This window comes from the organism of the source record quoted next, unplaced genomic scaffold (genome assembly GCF_019419815.1).
Source record: "Pyrus x bretschneideri cultivar Hongxiangsu unplaced genomic scaffold, Pyrus_bretschneideri_v1 Contig49, whole genome shotgun sequence".
NCBI classification, from domain to species: Eukaryota; Viridiplantae; Streptophyta; class Magnoliopsida; order Rosales; family Rosaceae; genus Pyrus; species Pyrus x bretschneideri.
The window spans coordinates 1150001-1157570 of record NW_025999786.1 but is presented as its reverse complement, the minus strand read 5'-3'; positions in this window follow the sequence as shown (position 1 = coordinate 1157570).

Below are 7570 nucleotides of genomic sequence, written 5' to 3'. Positions count from 1 at the left end.
AAAACTTTAACAAACCAATTAAAGCAGCTGAATCCACATAATAAAATCGGTCTCTATTGAATTTATATTAAAAATAGAGAAAATAATATTTAATAAACAATTGACTGAATCACATTATTGCAAGCCTATTGTGAAGCTAAGCCCACCCCCTCCCCCTTAATATAGATAATATCATTTGTTAAAAAAAAACTAATAATAATCATTTGACAACTAATTTAATCACATTATTATCCGCTTGTGAAAGACCTTTTTTTATAACCGGCATTACACGGCTCTTAAGATGTTTTGAATGTGTTTAAAAATAGAGAAAATAATATTTAATGAACAACTGATTGAATCACATTATTGCTAGTGAAACATCCCACATCATCCAGGGGAGTGGATCCTGTAAGCCTTATATGTATATGCCCATCTCTTCCTAGCACGAGGCCTTTTGGGAGCTCATTAGCTTCGGGGGTGAGCTCCCAAAATGCCTCATGCTAGGAAGAGATGGGCATATACATATAAGGCTTACAAGATCCATTCCCCTGGACAATGTGGGATGTTACAGTTAGCCTATTGTGAGGTACTAATTATTAAATGGGCAGTGTTCACTACCATGGTTATGTGTAGGGGACTTCAATGAGGTTCTTAGTCAAAGTGAGCAGTTGGGAGGGAATGCACGGGGTGAAAGGCATATGGCAATATTTTGTGATGCGGTGAATCATTACAATCTGGTGGACCTAGGATTTGTAGGGAATGAGTATACTTAAGGTCAGAATAGTGAGGGAAATGCTAAGTGTTACCTTGATTGTGGTCTTGCTACACAGGAGTGGCGCAAGGCACTAGAGTATTGCATTTAAACCCCTCAAAATCTGACCATTTACCTCTAGCGGTGGAGGTTCATACGTCTATCACGGTGGGACAACGGAAGGAGAAGCGATCTTCTTTCGAGGAGATATGGTTGGTGGGTGAAGGTTGTGAGGAAGCTATCCAAGAAGGTTGGAGCTGCGTGATAGGAAAAGTGCATCTTTTCAGAGTTTGTTCCAAAGTCAAGGCGACAAGGATGGCGTTACTCAGATGGCAGCGTAGCTCCCTTGATAACACTAGGAAGGAGATCGGTGTAGTTCGTGACAAATTGGGTGTTCTTTTCGAACAACCCCATATGGATCATGTTGTAGTGAAATAAAAGAACTTAATGAAGGAACAGGATAGCCTACTCTCTAGGGAGGAAACTTATTGGAGGCAACATTCTCAGGCTACATGGTTGAGGGATGGAGACAAAAATACGAAATGGTTTCACCGGAGGTCTTCTAATAGGAAACAAAATAACCATATTAAAGGGCTGCGGGATGTGGCTGAGGTTTGGCAAGATTCTCCCTAAGGTGTTGAGGATACGGTGTTGCACTATTTTTCCAACATTTTTACTTCATAGGGGGTGTTGCCAAATGCCCTTCACTTCGTGACCGACGTGGTTGAGCCCTGTATTACTTTCGAGATGAATGAGATCCTCATGGCCTCTATCACGGCTGAGAAGGTTAGATGTGCTCTTTTCCAGACGCATCCTTCGAAATCACCTAGTCCTAATGGTATGTCATCCCTATTTTATCAAAAGTTCTGGAATATTGTAAGGGAGAATGTGGTGTACGCAGTTTGTGAGTTTTTCTCCACTAGGAAGCTTCTTAAGGAATTGTGTTTTACATATGTCGTTTTGATTCCAAAGGTTAAAGAGCCTCAGGACATGACTCAGTTATGGCCGATTAGTTTATGTAATGTTCTCTACAAGATTTGTGCGAAGATAATTGCCAATCGTTTGAAACCTTTTTTGTCTAAGTTGATTTCGCCTTTCCAGAATGCTTTCATCCCTAAACGATTAATCTCTGATAACTCTCTCGTGGCGGCGGAAGTGGGGCATTTTTTACACAATAAGAGAAGTGGGAAAGATGGTTTCCTAGCTCTTAAACTGGATCTTAGCAAAGCCTATAATTGTGTTGAGTAGCGTTTCTTGGAAGCGAAGTTGCGTCGTCTAGGCTTTGAGAAAGCATGGATTCGTCTTGTTATGGCCTGCGTCTCTTCAGTCTCATATTCATTCTTGGTTAATGGTGATGCAAAAGGGTATTTGGTATCATCTAGGGGCCTGAGACAAAGTAATCCCCTCTTTCCATATTTTTTTTTTTTACTTTGTGTTGAAGGACTATTAGCTTTCATTGCGCAGAAGGATCGGATAAGGGCGTTCCAAAGGATTCGTATTGCAGAGTCGGCCCCGTGTTTGCACCATCTTCTCTTTGCAGATGATAGTTTTATTTTTGCCCGTGCTTCACTAGAGGATTGTGCGGTTGTCCAACGCATTTTGGATGTGTATACTCAAACATCGGGTTAAGCCATAAACTTCCATAAAAGTAGCATTGCTTTCAGTGTTAATGTTGGGCTACCTTTACAAGAACAACTAGCTTCCTTCTTAGGGTACAAAGGGTGGACAGACATGATCGTTACTTGGGTCTCATGTCCTTTGTTGGGAAGAACAAGAGGCAAACATTTTTTTTTCATCAAGGAAAAGATTACTAAAAGGCTCAACAGTTAGAAAGGAAAACTCTTAAGTAGTGCGGGGAGAGAACTTCTTGTTAAAGTTATCACTTAAGCTCTTCCAGCTTATGCTATGCAAACTTTTCTGCTTACGAATACTTTTTGTGAAGAACTCCAGCAATTAATGGCCAAGTTTTGGTGGAGTGGCAATATTGACGCTCGCAAAATTCATTGGATATCATGGAATAAAATGTGTAAGCCGAAGTCTGAAGAGGGGGGTTAGGTTTTTGGGATCTCTATGCTTTCCATCTTGCACTACTATTTAAGCAAGGGTTGTGCTTAGTGCAGCAGTCAGACTCCCTTGCCGCGCAACTATTAAGAGCTAAATATTTCCAAAATTGTTCCTTTTGGGAAGCAGTGGAGCACCCTACACTTCGTATTGTTGGAAGAGCATTTTGAAGTCCTATTTTGTTTTGGAGGATGGTACATGGTGGGCCATTGGCAATTGGGCCTCAGTGTCAGTTTGGTGGGATCGATGGATTCCTCGTCCGTGGACATTTAAGATCTTTACACCACCACCTTCGTCTATGGATGATTTGATGGTGACTGAGTTGATTTTACAAGAAGACAGAGCTTGGAGTTTTGAACTTCTAAAAGAGTTGTTTGATGAAGAGGAAGTTCGTTTAATTAGCTTCATTCCATTGAGTTTTCATTGGGCGCCAGATAAGGTCATTTGGCATTATGATAAAAGGCTTGTTTTTAGTAAAAAGTGCATATAATATGGCTTTGGAGAGGTGTACGCCAGTGGATTTGATGGCTTCGTCGTCGTCAAATGGTGGTGCATATCATGGTCTTTGGCATGCTATTTGAAGGGTTCAGATTCCACCTAAGGTTAAGATTTGTGGATGGCGTGTTAGCAATGATATTCTTCTTACACGAACAAATCTTGCTACAAAAGGAGCACAGATCGAAGCTTCGCGCCCTTGCTACAAAAGGAGCACACGAACAAATCTTGCTACAACATGTACTCTGAGATTGCAGCTTCACTCAAGCAGTGTGGTGTACAGCCTCGTTGGGAGTGGGTGTGTCGGTTTCCTCCACAAAAGCTAATAAGGAGTAGTTGCTGCACCTGCTCGAACAGAAGGGAGTTGATTTTGATGTTGTTTTGATGATGTTATGAGCTCTTTGGATGGAAAGGAATAAGTTGTGGGAAGGGCAACTCTCAGATCCTATGGAAGTTACCCAACACACTCTCAATTGGTTGCAGGAATTTCACCAGGCTAACCTTCAGCCCAGCCATGTGCAACTTCCAAGATTGCTGAAGTGGATGGCCTCTAGTGATTGGTGGTTTAAATTAAATGTCGAAGATCTGCGAATATGACAAGGGGGTTGGTGCTGAGGGTTTTATGGTGGCTGGTACGTGGCATTTTGAGGGATGTTTGTCAATGACGCAGGTTGAATTGCTTGCTGTTAGGGAAGGGTCAAGCTTGCATCTCAGTTTGGTTTTCTTCGAGTGCAGGTTGAGACAGATTCTGTTGAAGCTATTGAGGTGTGCAAGAGTCATCTCGTGGACCTCTCCAACATTGGGTTTTATAGTTACTGAATACAGGAGCTATTGACAGAGTTATTAACTGAATACAGGAGCTATTGACAGTGTGGCTCATTGCCTCGCTAAATTAAGTTTAGTAGAAGGTGCTTCAGTTAATTGGTTTGAGGAACCCCCTAATGCTATTAGGGTGCTTCTCAACCAAGATATGTATGCTCCTTAAGTTATTTTCAATAAAATTATCTTATTCACTTTAAAAAATAAAAATTAAAAGAAATTAAAAAAAATTAAAAAAAACTTTCTAAAAGAAAAATGTTAGGAAGATCACAATTTACATTTAGGTGTAACATTAATGTGGTAAGTTATGCGTATATGTCACGTCAATTAATGAATTTATCTTATTGAATGTCAGTTGCATGAGTAATGCAAGGTGAACGACATTTATACAACATTAGTATAACATCTCATGTGACAAGTAATACATACAACAAACATTTAATGAGATAAATTTATTAATTGACCTGAAATGTATACATAACTTAACACATCAAATGATACACTAATATAATATAAATATGTGACCTTTCTAATTTGTTTTATTGTATACACTATTTGTCACATAAGATAACATTCCTAATATAATATAAATATGTAGTTATTCCTTGTTGGTGAGTCGTGACATAGCATAGCATAGAGGATTTAGTTGTTAAGTGGAGCCAAGCACAAAAAGAATATAAAATTGAGATGAAGTTGAAAACGACCTGTGAAAGAAATAAAAAAATGTTGTTGGTTGGTTGATGGAACTTGTCATGGATTAATTCAAACTCGAATATCAAAATTCCAATGACGATTTGGACTTGGAGAACTATGTTGATGGAACGTACCAAGGACGTATTATGATGACTTTGACTCTATAAAGATAGAGTAATACTAAAGAGATCATCTATTTAAATTATATTTCGTAAATCATATTGCGTGATTATTAATAATTAAATTTTTTATTAAAATATTGATTAATGTATTTATTTTGTAGTGGTGACATATCATATAATCACTATTATAAAAATTTCCATCTAGCTCCATCTAGGAGCTAGGGGCTAGACACCGTCTCAATTAATCCCAAAACATTTAAAAATTACGAAAATGCACCTAAACTTGCTTAGGCATCCGCCTAGCCCATCTAACCCATCTAGACCCGCTTAGGTTGTGAATCTCACTTAGATAGAAAATCGATTTTAATTTTGTATTTTATTTTTTCAATAAAATGTGCGAGACTTATTGAATACTTGAATAACACACCCCATATTTTCAATATGTTATAATGTTTTGTAGTCTATATGTTCATTTCATTTTATAATTTATGTATCCCAACACAGCTATGTATTTTTTTTTAAGTATAAATAGACGCTTATTTATATAATATGTAATGAACTTACTTAATCCGCCTAGGCGGTTAGGCCCCAACCCACTGCCCAATTAGCGTCTAACGTCTTTTAGAACCTAATTTATAAATTTCATCTAAAAAAATTGATCTACCTAATTTCAGTCTCCATCTTAAGCCGGATTTGGCTTTTATCCAAACAAAGAATTTTTATCAGAACATATAGTATGTAAGTGGTATCAATATTGAATTAATCTGCAATGATCTAACTTTCTTTTATGTTTCTCCATTCGTTCATGATTTTTGTCTGGTTTTTTCTTTGTTGAACGGTGATTCTTATAGCCACTTAATACCTTCTTTTTTAATTTCGTATTTAATTTAGGTTTGTTGATTTGGTGTTTTATGTATTAGTCAAATGTGTTTGCTTATCCTTAGCGAAAGATTCAAACCAAATTAGTCAAGGAGAGATGACTACAATGTCAACAATATAAAAGTAGAAAGAAGAAGGCAGCAATATGAACAAGAAATTAAAATGTTGCAGCACTTCTATGTTACTATTAGAAATCAAATCAAGTCAATGGTGCATGGTTTTCTGACGAAAGTTGTCATCCTTTCTTGGTACATGATCAGTAGCTAGTCTAAGAGGATGATCAGCGACATTGGGATTGAGACAAGGCCCAGACTCTTACGGGAGACAGCATTGGGGTATCTTCCGGGATTTGAAATTAGGGCAAAGAGAAATTGTTTGAGCATATGTTCAGCCCCTCCCTGGGTTTCTTACGAATTCAGGCAAACATTAAAACCCACTTTGACTGCATTTTTATTGCAACCTGAAGGGTTCGTGTTAAAGGACAAGAAAGTAAAGTGTGCAAATTATTTAAGTCATTATATGGACTTAAACAAGCACCAAAACAATGGCACAAGAAATTTGATCATACTTTGTTGACACATAGGTTCAAAATAAATGAATCTAATAAATGTGTCTACATTAAGAGTAATGATAAAACTTGCGTTATTGTTTGTTTGTATGTGGATGATATGTTCATAATGGGAAGCGATAAGGATGTAATAAACAAAACAAAGAAAATGTTGAATTCAAGTTTTGACATGAAAGACTTAGATCAAGCCGATGTCATTTTAGGAATTCAAATTAAGAGAAATAGTGAAGGGTATGTCCTTACACAGTCCCATTATGCAGCAAAAAATATTACGAAGGTTTGGTCAATTTGACTGCAAACCTGTTGCAACTCCTTTTGATGATGGATGCAAGTTGAAGAAAAATAAAGGCAATGCCATATCTCAACTTGATTATTCTTAAGTAATTGGAAGTCTAATGTACTTGATGAATTCAAGTAGGCCCGACTTAGCTTATGCAGTAAGTTGGCTTAGTAGATATACAAGTAATCAGGCACAAAAGCATTGGGATGCTTTAGTAAGAGTGTTAAGGTATTTGAAAAATACACTTGACTACGGATTACACTACACAAAGTATCCACCTGTTGTAGAAGGCTTCAGTGATGCCAATTGGATTTCTAGCATTATAGAATCCAAGTCGACAAGTGGATATGTTTATACCTTGGGAGGTGCAGCAATATCTTGGAAATCTTCTAAACAGAAATGTATAGCTCGTTCCACCATGGAGTCAAAGTTTATAGTTTTAGACTTGGCTGGAGAAGAAGTCGAGTGGCTCAAACATTTTCTGGAGGATATTCCAGTGTGACCAAAGCCTGTAACTATTATATGTATACATTGTGACAGTATGGTTGTGCAATCAAAGGCCAAAAGTCATGTATACAATGGAAAGTCGTGACACATCAGGCGTTGGCATAATACTTTTAAGAAGTTGCTCTCCAATGGAATAATATCCATTGATTATGTAAAGTCAAAGGAAAAGATAGATGATTCTTTGACAAAAGGCCTACCAAGAGAGCAAATATTATTTACATCGAGGGGAATGGGTCTCAAGCCAATTCAATGAATTAGACTGGGCGGAAACCTAACCTAGCTAATTGGAGATCCCATGGTCTAGGTTCAATAGGTAAACCGGTTGAGTTGATTTAAAAGTCGAACACACAACTTACCCATTTTTATGATAAAATGTGTGTTGTCTGTTGAAGTTCGAGGGGTTATGTTTTATACAT